Below are 14,537 nucleotides of genomic sequence, written 5' to 3'. Positions count from 1 at the left end.
ATTTGGGAGGGGCCAGGGGCAGAATGATATGGTTGTGTCCCTGCCCAGAACATCATCTTGAATTATAATTCCCACAACCCCCATGTGTCAGGGGAGGGACCAGGTAGAAGTAACTGGATCCTGGGGGGTGGTTTCCCCCATGCTGTTCCCGTGATAGTGAGTCCCATGAGATCTGATGCTTTTACAAGTCTCTGGAATTTCCCCTTCTTGCACTCATTCTCTCCTGCCACCCTGTGAAGAGGTGCCTTCCACCATGATTGTAAGTTTCCTAAGGCCTCCCCAGCCACGTTGAACTGTGAGTCAATTAAACGTCTTTTCTTTATAAATTAGTCTCAGATATTTCTTCACAGCAGCATGAGCACAGACTAATACAGTGCCATAAAAAAGGGAAAGTCCTTGTTTAAAGAATAAAAATGTGACCTCCAGCTAGGGAAATCAATAATAATGGAAGACAACAAAAACAGCAGCAGATACCTTTTACTAAGTACTGCTATTTGAGGGGCACAATGTTGAATGCTTTTCATGCATTATTTCATCTTATTCCCTGAAGAACTCTTCAAGCCTTACAACTCAAAATGTGCTCCCAGGACCTAGGAGTTTGTTAGAAGTGGCAGGCATTGGGCACCACCCTGTACTTCCTGGATCAGATTTGGCATTTTAACAACATCACCAGGGAACCTATGTGCACCCTAAATTTGAGAAGCAATGACTGAAATTAATATTGTCTTCATTTTTCAGTTCAAGAAACTAAGCCCAAGAGAACTTAACGTGACAAATGACTTGCCCCAATCACTTGTTAGAGAGGTACAGAGCCGCTGAAGCCCAGCCTGACCCCAAAGACTCTGTTTTTAACCACTAAGCCAAGCTTCATGGAGGAGCTGGTATCTGAACTGGACTCTGAAATTTGCATAGGCCTGGGACATTCAGAGGAGAAGAAAGGGGTCTGTAGCAGAGGAAACAGCATCAGCAAAAGCCCCCATGGTAGAAAACCTTCAGCTGGGCTTAGGACATGTTGGGAGGTTCAGTCTGGCTGCAGCTCCAGGAGTCTGAAGGGATCAGTGAGAAAGGCCAGTTGTATCAGTTCACATGGAACACCCTTAGCCAAAGGTAAACAGTTTCTAGTTAATTTGGGGGACCATGGGGAGCTGCCTTAAGTCCCAGCACAAAAGGCCCTATGCATGCGGAAATGACTCAGACGAAAGGGACCCAACAGGCTTCATTCACACTCTAGTTTGGGGTCTGCCTCTCCCTTGCAGACTAATCTTGAGGGCAGGTGACTTAACTCTTGTTTCATGTCCCGCGTTTGTTTAACAAGGGAAACACACTTTCTACCCACGGAGGGCCATATTAGTATCAAAGTGTTGGAATTTAGTTTCTAATAAAAAGGTAAGATTAGCCGGGCATAGTGGTGGGCACCTGTAATCCCAGCTACTTGTGAGGCTGAGGCAGGAGAATCGCTTGAACCTGGGAAGCGGTGGTTGCGGTAAGCTGAGATCATGCCACTGCACTCCAGCTTGGACAACAAAGCGAGACTCTGTCTCAAAAAAAAAAAAGTGGAAAAAAAATAAATCAAGGGCTGCTCAGAACTCTATTTAGTATTGACAGGAAACGAAAAAATTTCTCTTCCAACATTATGAAGCACACAAGCACCAGTGTAAATAACTACAAACTGCATTAACTGAGCAACTGTAATGGATTAATGATTTAAAATCTTTCTTCAAATCAAAGTAAATGTCCTTAGTTTGTGGAGTAAACTGTTTTAAAGTAATAGTAAAATATTATAACCCCAAAGAGCCCTGTACACACACCTACACACACCATTGAAAATGAGACAAGGCCGGGAGCGGTGGCTCAAGCCTGTAATCCCAGCACTTTGGGAGGCCGAGGAGGGTGGATCACGAGGTCAGGAGATCGAGACTATCCTGGCTAACATGGTGAAACCCCGTCTCTACTAAAAATACAAAAAACTAGTCGGGCGTGGTGGCGGGCGCCTGTAGTCTCAGCTACTTGGGAGGCTGAGGCGGGAGAATGGCGTGAACCCGGGAGGGGGAGCTTGCAGTGAGCTGAGATCACGCCACTGCACTCCAGCCTGGGAGACACAGCGAGACTCCGTCTCAAAAAAAAAAAAAAGAAAATGAGACAAAACCTAAGTTTGAAGATGAGAAAAACTTCAGCTGGGCTTGTCATCATTTCTTCAAACCATAGCTCTCTTTAGCTTGAGAAATAACCATCTGTTTCTTATTTTCAGCTTTGAAATTTGATGACATAAACCAGAAAGCTGTGTTCTGATAGTGCTTTCTGAGTGGGCTTGGAGCCATAAGGACCCTCTCTCCTTTCAATGCACTGCCTGTTCATTTTGGTTTACCTAGGAGACAGAAGGGGAGTTGTAGGGGGGGTCCCCAGATCTGGGTTTTAGTACTGATTCTCACATAAATTTATTGCATGTCCTTGAAGGGGCAGGCAAGGGTGTTTTGAGGGCTTACTAAATGCCAGGTGTTTTTTATATGTCTTTTTTGTTTTGTTTTGTTTTTGAGACAAGGTCTTGCTCTGTCATCCAGATTGGAGTGCAGTGATGTGATCTTGGCTTACTACAGCCTCAATCTCCCAGGCTCAAGTGATTCTCCAGCCTCAGACTCCTGAGTAGTTGGGACTATGGGCAGCCGCTACCACACCTAGCTAATTTTTTTTTTTTTTTTTTTTGTAGAGATGAGGTGTCACTCACTATGTTGCCTAGGCTGGTCTCAAACTCCTGGGCTCAAGTGATCCTCCTGCCTCAGCCTCCCAAAGTGCTGGGATTATAGGCGTGAACCACGATGCCCAGCCTTACACATCATCTTAATGAGCAGTTATAACAACCAAAATGTAGTATGTTTATCCTCAATTCCTATGAGTAAACATTTATTGTGTAGTGATATTTTAGTGCATAACAACTGCAGGATCAAATTCATTCTTATTTCATGATCTATGAGTTTATATATATGTGATGGTGAGGCTAGAAGTTCGTATATCATCACTTCACAAGTTAGGAACCCCAGTACTCCAAGAAAGGAACTAGGAGGCACCACACCTAGCTAATTTTTGTATTTTTTAGTAGAGACAGGGTTTCACCATGTTGGCCAGGCTGGTCTTGAACTCCTGACCTCAGGTGATCCACCTGCCTCGGCCTCCCAAAGTGCTGCAATTCCAGGCACAAGCCACTGTACCTGGCCTTAGCTATGTCTGCCCAGCATCTTCCCTCTTCTGCATCATCAGGGAAACCCTGCTTCCACTCTATTTAGTCCTGCTGGGGCTGCCAGTGAGAGTGGTGCAGTCCTCTGCCTCACAGGATGGATACTTAACCCAAAGAAGACAGTAAGAATCCCCCATCCCCTTGCAAGGAATGGGGCAACTTGAAGGAGTCCATGTGAGGAATGAAGCCAGACTCAGACAATCAAGGTGAGAGACTGCAAGAGATGAAAGGGCCAGGGACACAGAAACATTTTCTTTTTAAAGCCAGCTGATAATCTTTTTCAAGTTCAGATAGTTTAAGCTGATCACCTACAAGCAAACAAATCCTGACAAATACACAGTTTTCTCAAGTAAATTATTATTATTATTATTGAGATGGAGTCTTGCTCTGTTGCCCAGGCTGGAGTACAATGGTCCGATCTCGGCTCACTGCAACCTTCGCCTCCAGGATTCACGTGATTCTCCTGCCTCAGCTTCTCGGGTAGCTGGAATTACAGCCGCCTGCTACCACGCCCCGCTAATTTTTGTATTTTTAGTAGAGACGGGGTTTCACCATGCTGGCCAGGCTGGTCTCGAACTCCCAACCTCAGGCGATCCGCGCACCTGAGCCTCCTAAAGTGCTGGGATTACAGGTGTGAGCCACTGGCACACCCCTGCCCGCCCCCCCCCGCCCCCCCCCCCCCCCCCCCCCCCCGCCCAATTTACTTTGTTGATTCTCAGGTGAATTCTTTACTCACTTCCTTTTTCTCTCTGTAGGCTAGTAAGACTCTAATCAAGGTTGATACATTGTATTTACATCTCATCTACCCTAAGGTGGAAAAAGGATAAATGCAGTTCATGTGGTCTAAGGTTGCTGTCCTATCTGTCCAAAAAAGTAAGGATATTCACCACTTATAACCGAAATCTATCAACTTTGGTCAAATTGAAATTTCAAGCATAATCATTAAGAAAACGTGTATCACATCCACATTAGTAGGAAAAAAAAAGGTGAATGATGAAAAATAGCCCCAAAGAAGGGAAGACAGCTATAATGAAATGGAGAACTGTCAGGACAAACAGATTGAAAGCATAAAATAAGGCAGACCTAAACAAAAATACATCAGTGGTGCTATTAACGAAAATGGACTAAATGTTCTAACTAAAAGACAAAGAAAGTCAGGGTTTTCCCTTATAAATTTTCCTTATAAGTTTTCCCAAGGTTTAAAAAACCAAAACCCAAAAACTTCCTTTTAAGTTTTCCCAGGGTTTAAAAAACCAAAACCCAATTATAAGAGACTTACCTAAAACACAGTTACAGAAAAGATAAAAGTAATGGAAAAAATATACCTTGTGTAGATTTTTAAAAAGATGGTATAGCTATACTGTCAGATAAAGTATAAGGCAAAAAAAAAGTATTAGAAACAAAAAAGGCAGCTTCATAATGATAAAAAGTAAATTAATTCACCAAGAAGATAAAACAACTTTATGTTTGTATGTACCTGATAATATGGCCTTACAGATATAAAGCAAAAATAAATAAATAAATAAATAATTAAAAGATGAAGTAGACAAATTCATAATTATAGTTAGATATTTAAACACATCTCTCTATAATACATAGGAAAAAAAAATCACTCAGTAAGGATAAAGAAGATTTGAACACCATTAATAAACTTGATCTAATGGCAGTTCATTGGACATTGAATCCAGTAACTGTAGAATACACATTACTTTCAAATACACATGGAACATTTATAAAAACTGACCATAAACACAGCCCTAACAGAAGTATCAAGAAATTTCAAAGGATTAAAATTATACAGCATCGAGCACAGTGGCTCACACCTGTAGTCCTCCCAGCTACTTGGGGAGGCTGAGGCAGGAGGATTGCTTGCGCCAGGAGTTCAAGGCTGCAGTTAGCTATGATCACACCACTGTACTCCAATGTGGGAGACAGTGAGGCTGTCTCAAAAACAAACAAAAAACAGAACAAGCTCACTGACCACAGTTGATTAATAAAGGATAATTAGAAAATGTTCGTATGTTTGGAAATTACAAAACACATTTCTCGAATATAATACCTATTGGTTAAAGAAAGAATTACAATGGAAATTAGAATATTTTTAGAAATAAACAACTAAGAAGGCTCATGCCTGTAATCCCAGCACTTTGGGAGGCCAAGGCGGGTGGATCACCTGAGGTCAGGAGTTCGAGACCAGCCTGAGCAACATGGTAAAAACCTGTTGCATGGTAAAAACCTGTTGCATGGTAAAACCTTGTCTCTACTAAAATACAAAAATACCTTAGCTGGGCATGGTGGCGCATGCCTGTAATCCCAGCTACTTTGGAGGCTGAGGAGGCAGGAGAATCACTTGAACCCAGGAGGCAGAGGTTGCAGTGAGCCGAGACTGTGCCACTGCCCTCCAGCCTGGGCAACAAGAGTGAAAGTCTGTCTCAGAAAAAAAGAAGAAAAGAAATAAACAACAAAGATACCATATATCAAAACTTGTGAACTCCTGCTGAAACAGAATTTGGAAAAAAATGTATAACCTTAAATAGAAAGAATCAAAAAGATCAAAATTAATGAAACTAAACATCAATTTCAAGAAGTCAGAAAAAGAACAAAATATATCCAAGGAAAATAGAAGAGAAAAATAAAGAACAGAGCAGAACTTAGGAAACAGAAAACAAATTTATTATGAAGACTATCACTGATGATCAAAGCAGGTTCTCTGAAAAGAACCTCTACTAAAACCAACGAAGAAGGGGAAAAAAAAAAAAAAAGCATTAAAATGAAATCAGAATGGAAGAGGGGATATCCCTACAGATGTTGTACACCAAAGGATAAGAAAATATTATAAACGGCCGGGTGCAGTGGCTCACACCTGTAATCCCAGCACTTTGGGAGGCCGAGGTGGGCAAATCACAAGGTCAAGAGATCAAGACCATCCAGGCCAATGTGGTAAAACCCCGTCTCTACTAAAAATACAAAAAATTAGCTGGGTGTGGTGGTGCGTGCCTGTAATCCCAGCTACTCAGGAGGCTGAGGCAGGAGAATTGCTTGAACCCGGAAGGCGGAGGTTGCAGTGAGCTGAGATCGCGCCACTGTACTCCAGCTTGGCGACAGGGCGAGACTCCGTCTCGAAAAAAGAAAATATTATAAACAACTTTATGTAAATAAATATGAAGGGATAAACTCCCAGGAAAATATTACTTAGTTAAGAAATATAAAAACAAAATCACCCTGGAACCATTAAAGACATTGAATCTGTGGTCAAAAATAAGATTGCAAAGAAAATACACTTCACACCTCCAAGCCCAGGTGGCTTCATCACCAAGTTCTATCATACATTCAAGGCTCAAAGGAGGGGAAACTAAAATGGATGGTGGAAGAGGATGATATGGGCATGTGTTAGATTTCTGGACCAACGGTTGTAATTTGTCTCACTTACCTTCCTCTTATAAGTTTTCCCAGGATTTGTGATTAACCTAAATCCTGGAGAAGCTGTACCTGGATAGAGTGAACTTAATATAAGAAGCAAACCTAGGCCGGGCGCGGTGGCTCACGCCTGTAATCCCAGCACTTTGGGAGGCCGAGGCGGGCGGATCACAAGGTCAGGAGATCGAGACCACGGTGAAACCCCGTCTCTACTAAAAATACAAAAAATTAGCCGGGCGCGGTTGTGGGCGCCTGTAGTCGCAGCTACTCGGGAGGCTGAGGCAGGAGAATGGCGTGAACCCGGGAGGCGGAGCTTGCAGTGAGCCGAGATCGCGCCACTGCACTCCAGCCTGGGCGACAGAGCGAGACTCCGTCTCAAAAAAAAAAAAAAAAAAAAAAAAAAAGAAGCAAACCTATCTGTATGGTGCAAGAAGTGGACTGTGGAGAATACTACTGGTTCCACCCAGATCCTCTTTACTGGCTAGCACACCTGTCACTCAGATGTGGTATCACCTGAGAACAACTCACAGATGTCCCTTTCTCCAGAGAACTGCAACTGCCCCCTCACCAGGCTGTGCCTCTCCTCCCCCAATCCAGCTTTCCTCATACTCCTCTTCCTGAGCGCTTCTCCCACAGTCCCACTTGAACGAGAATCCCTATTTTAATAATGCCCTGCTTCTACAGAATGGGATCTAAGATATCACCATTTCAGAGGTGAAAAGAGAGCCATACAGTATAAGAAGATACTTTTAAAATGTACAACGGACAGGGGGGCCACTAACCAAAATATATAAAGGATATATATTTCCTTTATTGAAAAAAAAAATAAAGGAAATATATTTCCTTTATATATTTCCTTATTGAAAAATCAATTTAAAATTTTTTTTTTTTTTTTTTTGAGACGGAGTCTCGCTCTGTCACCCAGGCTGGAGTGCAGTGGCCAGACCTCAGCTCACTGCAAGCTCCGCCTCCCGGGTTTACGCCATTCTCCTGCCTCAGCCTCCGGAGTAGCTGGGACTACAAGCGCCCGCCACCTCGCCCGGCTAGTTTTTTGTATTTTTTAGTAGAGACGGGGTTTCACCGTGTTAGCCAGGATGGTCTTGATCTCCTGACCTCGTGATCCGCCCGTCTCGGCCTCCCAAAGTGCTGGGATTACAGGCTTGAGCCACCGCGCCCGGCTAAAAAATTTAAAAATGGCAAGAGACAATAGACAGTTCACAAAAGAGGCAATCCAATTAACCAACAAAAAACTACTCAAGGGCTGGGCATAGCTCACACCTATAATCTCAGCACTTGGGGAGGCTGATGTGGAAGACCAGTTTGAGTCCAGGAGTTTGAGACCAGCCTGGGAAACATGGCAAGACCTGGTCTCTACAAAAAAAAAAAAATTAAAATAATTATCCAGCTGTCCCAGCTGCTCAGGGGGCTGACGTGGGAGAGATCGCTTGAGCCTAGGAGGTTGAGGTTACAGTAAGCCATGATTATGCCACTGCACTCCAGCCTGGGTGACAAAGCAAGACCCTGTTTCCAAAAAAAAAAAGAAAAAAGTGCTCAACCTCAAGAGTAAGCAATGAGAGCAAGTTAAAACCACAAGAAAATCATGATACACACATGAAAATAGTTAAAACATTAAAACCAATAAAACCAACTATTTGCCAGGATATGAAGCAACTGGAACTCTCATATACTCCTGGTGGGAAAGTAAACTGTCTGACACTATCTAGTAAAGCAATTCTACTCTAACATATATAACCTAAAGAAACTTGTTCAAATACAACAGAAAATATCTAAGGATGTACTTGGCAGTCAGAAACTATAAGTAACTCAAGTATCCATTAACCACAGGATGAATACATCTATTGTGGCACAGTCATACCATGAAACACTGTTAGCAATGAAAATAAGTGAGGTTGCCACATGGATGCATCTCACAAACAAGTTGAGCAAAAGCAGCAAAACACAAAATGCAAACAGTATGATTCTATATGTGTGATGTTAAAAAACTTAAACTATATTGTTTAGGGATATATACATAGGTGATATAATTACAAAGAAAAGCAAAAAAAAAATGATTATCACAAAAGTCAAGATGATTTCTTCTGGGGGAGGAAATTATGATTTGGAAGCAGGCACTGAGTACTGGCAATGTTCTGGCTCTTGACATGCTGGTGATTACATGCGTATTTCCTTTATAGTTATTTGCTAAACTATATATTTGTGGTTTTTTAATGCATATTTGCTGTATTTCACATTCAAAAAGTTTAAGACAAATAAATGAAATAAATATACTGATTATTGTTTCTTAGAAAAATTGATAAAACTAAAATCCTTTATTTTTAAATTAAAAACTTGCCTGCAAAATCCCTAACGGGGTACACGCCAAGTAAATTTTCCAGAATGCCTAAATCTATGTTGCTCAGGGTGACCTGAGGACCCCACTTTACATATGGAAAAGTAGGGTGAGTAGGCACCCAAAGTCCTGGGGTAGATACCTTGTTGAAGGCTGTCATTCCTGAGAATCCTTGGTAGGCAGAACCCGGGAGAGTATGCGGAACCAATTTGCCAAAGGGATTTGGGTTAAGGTTAGGAAGAGAAGGGATTAAGTCCGCAAACTCTGATAAGAAGTTGGAAAACAGAGACATCTCTTGGGTGGTCTAGATGACCATGACCAAGGCTGCTAGCAGGAAGGGCCCCAAATGCCCTAAAAGAGAACTCTCCAGGAGAGCAGGGGAACCCAGCCTGGTGAAAAGCTCAACAAAAAGCCCAGAGTGAGGTGCTTTGGGGAGAATGGCTGAGCACGCAAGCATAAATAAAACAAGCTCTAACCTTGGAAACCAAGCATGGAATCATGCTAGCAGAGATTTAGTCCAATAAGGGCGTTGGACAGCAGTGATCACACATTCGTGGACTGTGTAGGACAGCTCAACAGTGATGCCATATAGCGGTGTCAGGAATGACAATGTGTGTGGACTCCTCAGACAATGCAGTTCTCTCCCCTCTGGAGAGTGACAGTAAGACTGACCTCTTTGGAATGTATAAGCCCCAGAGAGCTTGGAGAAGGAGACACTGGAATTCTCACTAATAAGGGCATTACAGAGGACTTGGGAGTCTACTTAGAAAAAATAAGGAAATATATGAGTGAATTTAAACCCAACTTGTGAAATGAGACATATATGTTAAACATCTAAACTGAAATAGACAAAAATCTTAATCAAATGTCTCTTTGTATACATTCCTTTACGTATACAATATCAAACATTTTAGACGACTGGGAAACTAATAATCGCTAAACTAACAGAAAGAGGGTAATGAGAGAAACTAGCAGACATTTCAAACAAAAGCCAGGACAGGTAACTCAAGAATAGGTTCATTCATTAAGGCAAACTGAAAGAACAAAGCTTGTTCCATCTATTTCCTGACTGAAGCAGGTAAAAGGAATTTGTTTATTTCACATCATCCTGTGAAAAGCAAGTGATGTCTTCTTGGTTGCCCAGGACACCATCCCTCCCATCTCTGAGAGCTCTTGCTGACTCCCTATCTACATCATTAGAGCCCCCACTAATCTGCCCTCAGTTTTATCCCTGCCAAAGAATCTGAGGTCCCTAAGGCCAAAGTCTACGTATGTTTTTATCTATTTCTACTCACTCCCACTCCGCTTGGCACGGCCACCAATGCAAGTTTATTGAAGGAAAAAAGGAGGGAGGGAAGGAAGGAATAGTGTAACTGCACTGCAACTGAAACAAACCAGAGAACGGAAACTCATGGTGAACTGGTGACTGCTTGACCATTTATTGCTTAACAGCTACTTGTGCGATCACAAAAATACAATTCCCCTGATAACCACGGCAACCAAAATGAAGGCACTACGGTGAAGTCGGCTCTTTTCAGAAATCTAAAAACAATAAGAGGCCTGAAACCAGAAATACAAAGAAATCCAAGTGCTCCAGGGCAGAAGGAAATCCTTTCTTAAAAGCCCTGACAGAGCAGCTTTTTCTCCAGTCTCTCAAATCTCACCAGGCTCCAACAAGGGCTCTGGAACTGGTGTGAGGGATCCTGAAATAATTCAGGTCTCTGTGTGCTCCTATCCCTGGAGGCCAGCTGCTATGAGGTAAGCTCACTGCGAGCTGCAGCTTATTGTTATTTTAAAATGTAATGAGAACGGGCAGGGAGATGGATATATATATATAAAAAACATTATATAACCTCAAACTAACACAGCTAGCTCTAGAAAAAGCCCCGTGAGGACAGGGACCATGTGTGTCTTGTTCACTGCTCTATGTCCAGATCCTAGTAGGTGTACAAGACACAGTAGGGGTTCCATATAGCTGCTGAATAAACGCAGAATGAGATTAGAACTGAGGGAAAGCACAGCGCCTGGTAAAAGGTCCGTCCTCTCCACTACCCATTGCCAACACTCTGTTGGGTCCTGAGCAAAATCAAAGTCCTGTCGTCCTTCTGGGTCCAGTCTCTCCATTTGCAAAGGAGACAGCTGGATTAGATGGTTTCCCAGGCATCCTCCAGCTCTGACAGTCAATCACTGTACTCTGGTTTTTTTTGGTGGCAACACATGCCTGGCACTTTTCTCTCCCCTCAGAGGGAATCTGATACCCATCTGCTCAAGTAAATTGACGTTCCCATCCAGCCTGACTCATATAGTAGGAACAACAGGTTCATATGCCAATTGTAAAAGAGAAGGCAAAGGGGGCCCAGAATGAGAAAAAGGGAAGAGGTCTTAAAACCAAAACGGCAGTTTTCAGGACTAAAAATATAGAAACAAAAGTGATTATTCTGCCTAAAACAAAACAAAACAAAAACCAAAAAAACCCTTACGTGGGGCAATCTCTAGCTTACTAATAATGCTTATATTAACAGCATTATCTACTGAGGCTTTTGTGCTAGACACTGTGTGCTAAACCCTTTACAATTAATCCTCCCAGCAACCTATGAGCTTATTACCTCCTTTTAACAGATGAGGAATCAATCTGGCTCAAGGTCACAAAGCCAATAAGTGGCAGAACTGGGATCTGAACCCACAGCTGACTCGAGTTCTGGCTCCTCAAATGACTTTCCCCTCTGTTCTTCACTGCAGTCCTAAGAGCGAGGCAGGACAGGCGTTATCACTTTTGTTTAAAAATGAAGAAACCGTCTCTGAGAGGCTTGCGATTTGCATAAAACACACAGTGGATGCCCAGACCCATATTTGCCCCTGCGTTCCTAGGTGAAGGGTCTTCCCCATCCCAAGAGTCAGTTTCTTCTTCGACTTCACTTACACACTCGAAAAATCTCAGGGCTGGAGGCACCGCTGAGATACATCCTCGGCGTCCGGTAGTTTTACGGGAGGGGAAACCAAGGCACAGCTCTCCGTCTGGGTGCCTGAGCCTCCGGGTGCCGGGAGAGCGCGGAGCCGCGGGCGGCCTGAGGGCACCCCTCACGTTTCTGCCAGACCCCTGATGCCCGAAGCCCGACCAGACGCTCAGTCTCGGCCAGGACCGAACGGCGTTTCCTGGGTCGGTCGCCTGGGGAAGCGCCCCGGGTCCCCTCCCCCGACGCCCAAGTTCGCCCGCAGCCTCTGCGCACCGGCCGCTTACCTCGCAGGGCGCTCGCCCACCACGGAGTCCGGGCCGCGGCCGCCCGTGCCCTGGAAGCCACCCGCCACCCGCCCCGGAGCCGCAGCAGCCGGTAGGACTGCGGCGTGCGGCCAGCCCCGCCCGGGGGCGGACAGCTGCCTGGGGATCGTGTGGGGCCGCGGCCGTCACGTGACGCGCAAGGCGGCGAAGGATGCCGGGAGCAGCTGGCTAGCCGGGGCTGGGCTTCCCGACCACCGCGCAGAAAAGCTGTATCTGCCGGAGGGGCACCGGGAGGTGGGAGGAATGGAGACCAGGAGGGGGCGCGTGGGTCTTCGGGTACTGCAAAGGCGAGCTTGCGGAAGGACGATTCAGGCTCGTGTTGCGTGGCCCCAGAAGGGGCAGAAATAGAACCAGTGGGTGGAAACTGCAGGGAGACATGCTAAGGCCAATACGGTGTAAATAAGATTCCTGCGAGCACCAGTTATCTAACAGTATAAGGAGCAGTTTCCAGGGGTGCTAGGCTCCCTGTAGGTGAGCATGTAGGGGCTGGGTTCATTCATTGAACAACCTGACCATTGGCTACGTCCAGACAATATACTAGGAGTACATATTAAATTAGTTGTATGTATGGCGCTTAGCATAATGCCTGCCACAAAGTAAATGCTGTATGTTTGTTGCTGCTGGTGCCGTTACTATTACGAGCACAAAACTGAACAAAGCAGGTATGGTTCCTATTCTCCTTAAGTTAATTCTGTAGTGGAGAAAGTAGACAGTAATCAAGCGTCATTTAAACCAATATGTCTTTAAAATTGTAGAAAATGTACGGAAGGAACTGTAATTTATAAATAGGGGCCAGGTGTGGTGGTTCATGCCTGTAATCCCAGCGCTTTTGGAGGCCAAGGCTGGAGGAAAGATCGCTCGAGCCCAGGAGTTCGAGGTTAACAGTGAGCCATGATCATGCCACTGCACTCCAGCCTGGGTGACAGGGTGAGCCTCTTGTTTCAAAAATAAAACTAAATAAATTAGGGACCAAGGAAGGGTAGTCAAGGAAGACCTCTCAGAGTAAGATAAAGAGCCAAATGGAAGCGGGGCAGGGTAAGCCCTGTGAAAGCTCTTGGGCCAAGTGGATTGGGCTGAAGGAGAAAAGATTGCTCTTTGTGGAAATGGAAAACGTCTAGCTTCTCTGAAGCTTTTTAACGGGGAGAAGTGAGATCAGAAAGGTAGGCAGGGGCCAGATCATGCAGCACTTAGTAGGCCATGATAAGGATTTTAAAATTGTATGTAACAGGAAGCCACTGAAGGGGTGGAGGATTTGATACCTTTTAAAACAGTATGTCAGCTACTATGTGAAGACAGGAGTTAAGAGTGGAAGCAGAGATTGGTAGCTTAACCTACTTACTGGGCCCATGGAGGTGATATTTATTGAAATGGGAACTATTGTAAGGGGAACATATTTGGAAGTGGGGGCAGATCAAGAACTCCCATTTGAACTTGTTAAATTTGACACTGTCAGTTAGAATGGCTATTAACAAAAAGACAAAAAAAATAACAAATGCTGGTGAGGACATGGAGAAAAGGGAACTCTCATACACTGAATTATACAGCCATTATAGAAAAATGTATGGAGGTTTCTCAAAAAACTAAAACTAGAACTGTCATATGATCCAGCAGTCCCACTGCTGGATATTTATCCAGAATGTAAATCAGCATATCAAAGGTATGCCTGGATCCCCGTGTTTATTGTAGCACTATTCACAATAGCCAAGATATGGAAGCAACCTAAGTATTCATCAACAGATGAATGGATAAAAAGAATGTGGCATATATACACAACAGAATACTATTCAGCCTGTCATTTGCAGCAACACAGATGGAACTAGACGTCATTATGTAAAGTGAAATAAGCCATGCATAGAAAGACAAATATTGAATGTTGTCACTCATACGTGGGAGCTAAAAAGTTGATCTCATGGAGTTGGCAAGTAGAATGACAGTTACCAGAGAGGCTGGGAGGGGAAGGGGATAGAGAGAGGTTGGTTAATGGGTACAGAAGTGGAAAGAAGGAATAAATTTTAGCATTCGATAGCACAGTAGAGTGACTGTGACTATAGTTAACAATAATTTATTGTATATTTCAAAATAGCTAAAAGATTTAAATGTTTCCAATACAAATAAATGATACATTTTTGAGATGGATATCCTAAATACCCTGATTTGATCATTACACATTGTATGCATGAGTCAAATATCACATGCACCCCATAAATATATATAATTATCAATTAAAAATAATTTTGAGATGCCTGTGTGTCATCCAAGTGGAG

At 43.6% G+C, this 14,537-nt stretch overlaps 1 protein-coding gene across 3 annotated transcripts in view; it reads right to left on the bottom strand.

Moving 5' to 3' along the window:
* FBXO10 (F-box protein 10) overlaps positions 1 to 12,335 on the bottom strand; it is a 67,152-nt gene extending 54,817 nt beyond the window's left edge. Inside the window, exons 1-2 of one of the 3 annotated variants that reach the window (XM_077965682.1) lie at positions 12,235 to 12,335; positions 11,603 to 11,737 (exon numbers count right to left, since the gene is read on the bottom strand). The gene's annotated coding sequence lies outside the window, so the exon portion shown is untranslated. Of the gene's footprint in view, positions 1 to 11,602; positions 11,738 to 11,916 lie in introns of all 3 variants that reach the window. The other 2 variants (XM_015117421.3, XM_015117422.3) reach the window with 2 other exon arrangements.
* Positions 12,336 to 14,537: the final 2,202 nt, after the last annotated feature.

Source organism: Macaca mulatta, chromosome 15, assembly GCF_049350105.2.
Source record: "Macaca mulatta isolate MMU2019108-1 chromosome 15, T2T-MMU8v2.0, whole genome shotgun sequence".
Taxonomy (NCBI): Eukaryota; Metazoa; Chordata; class Mammalia; order Primates; family Cercopithecidae; genus Macaca; species Macaca mulatta.
This window is presented reverse-complemented; position numbering and strand designations above follow the sequence as displayed.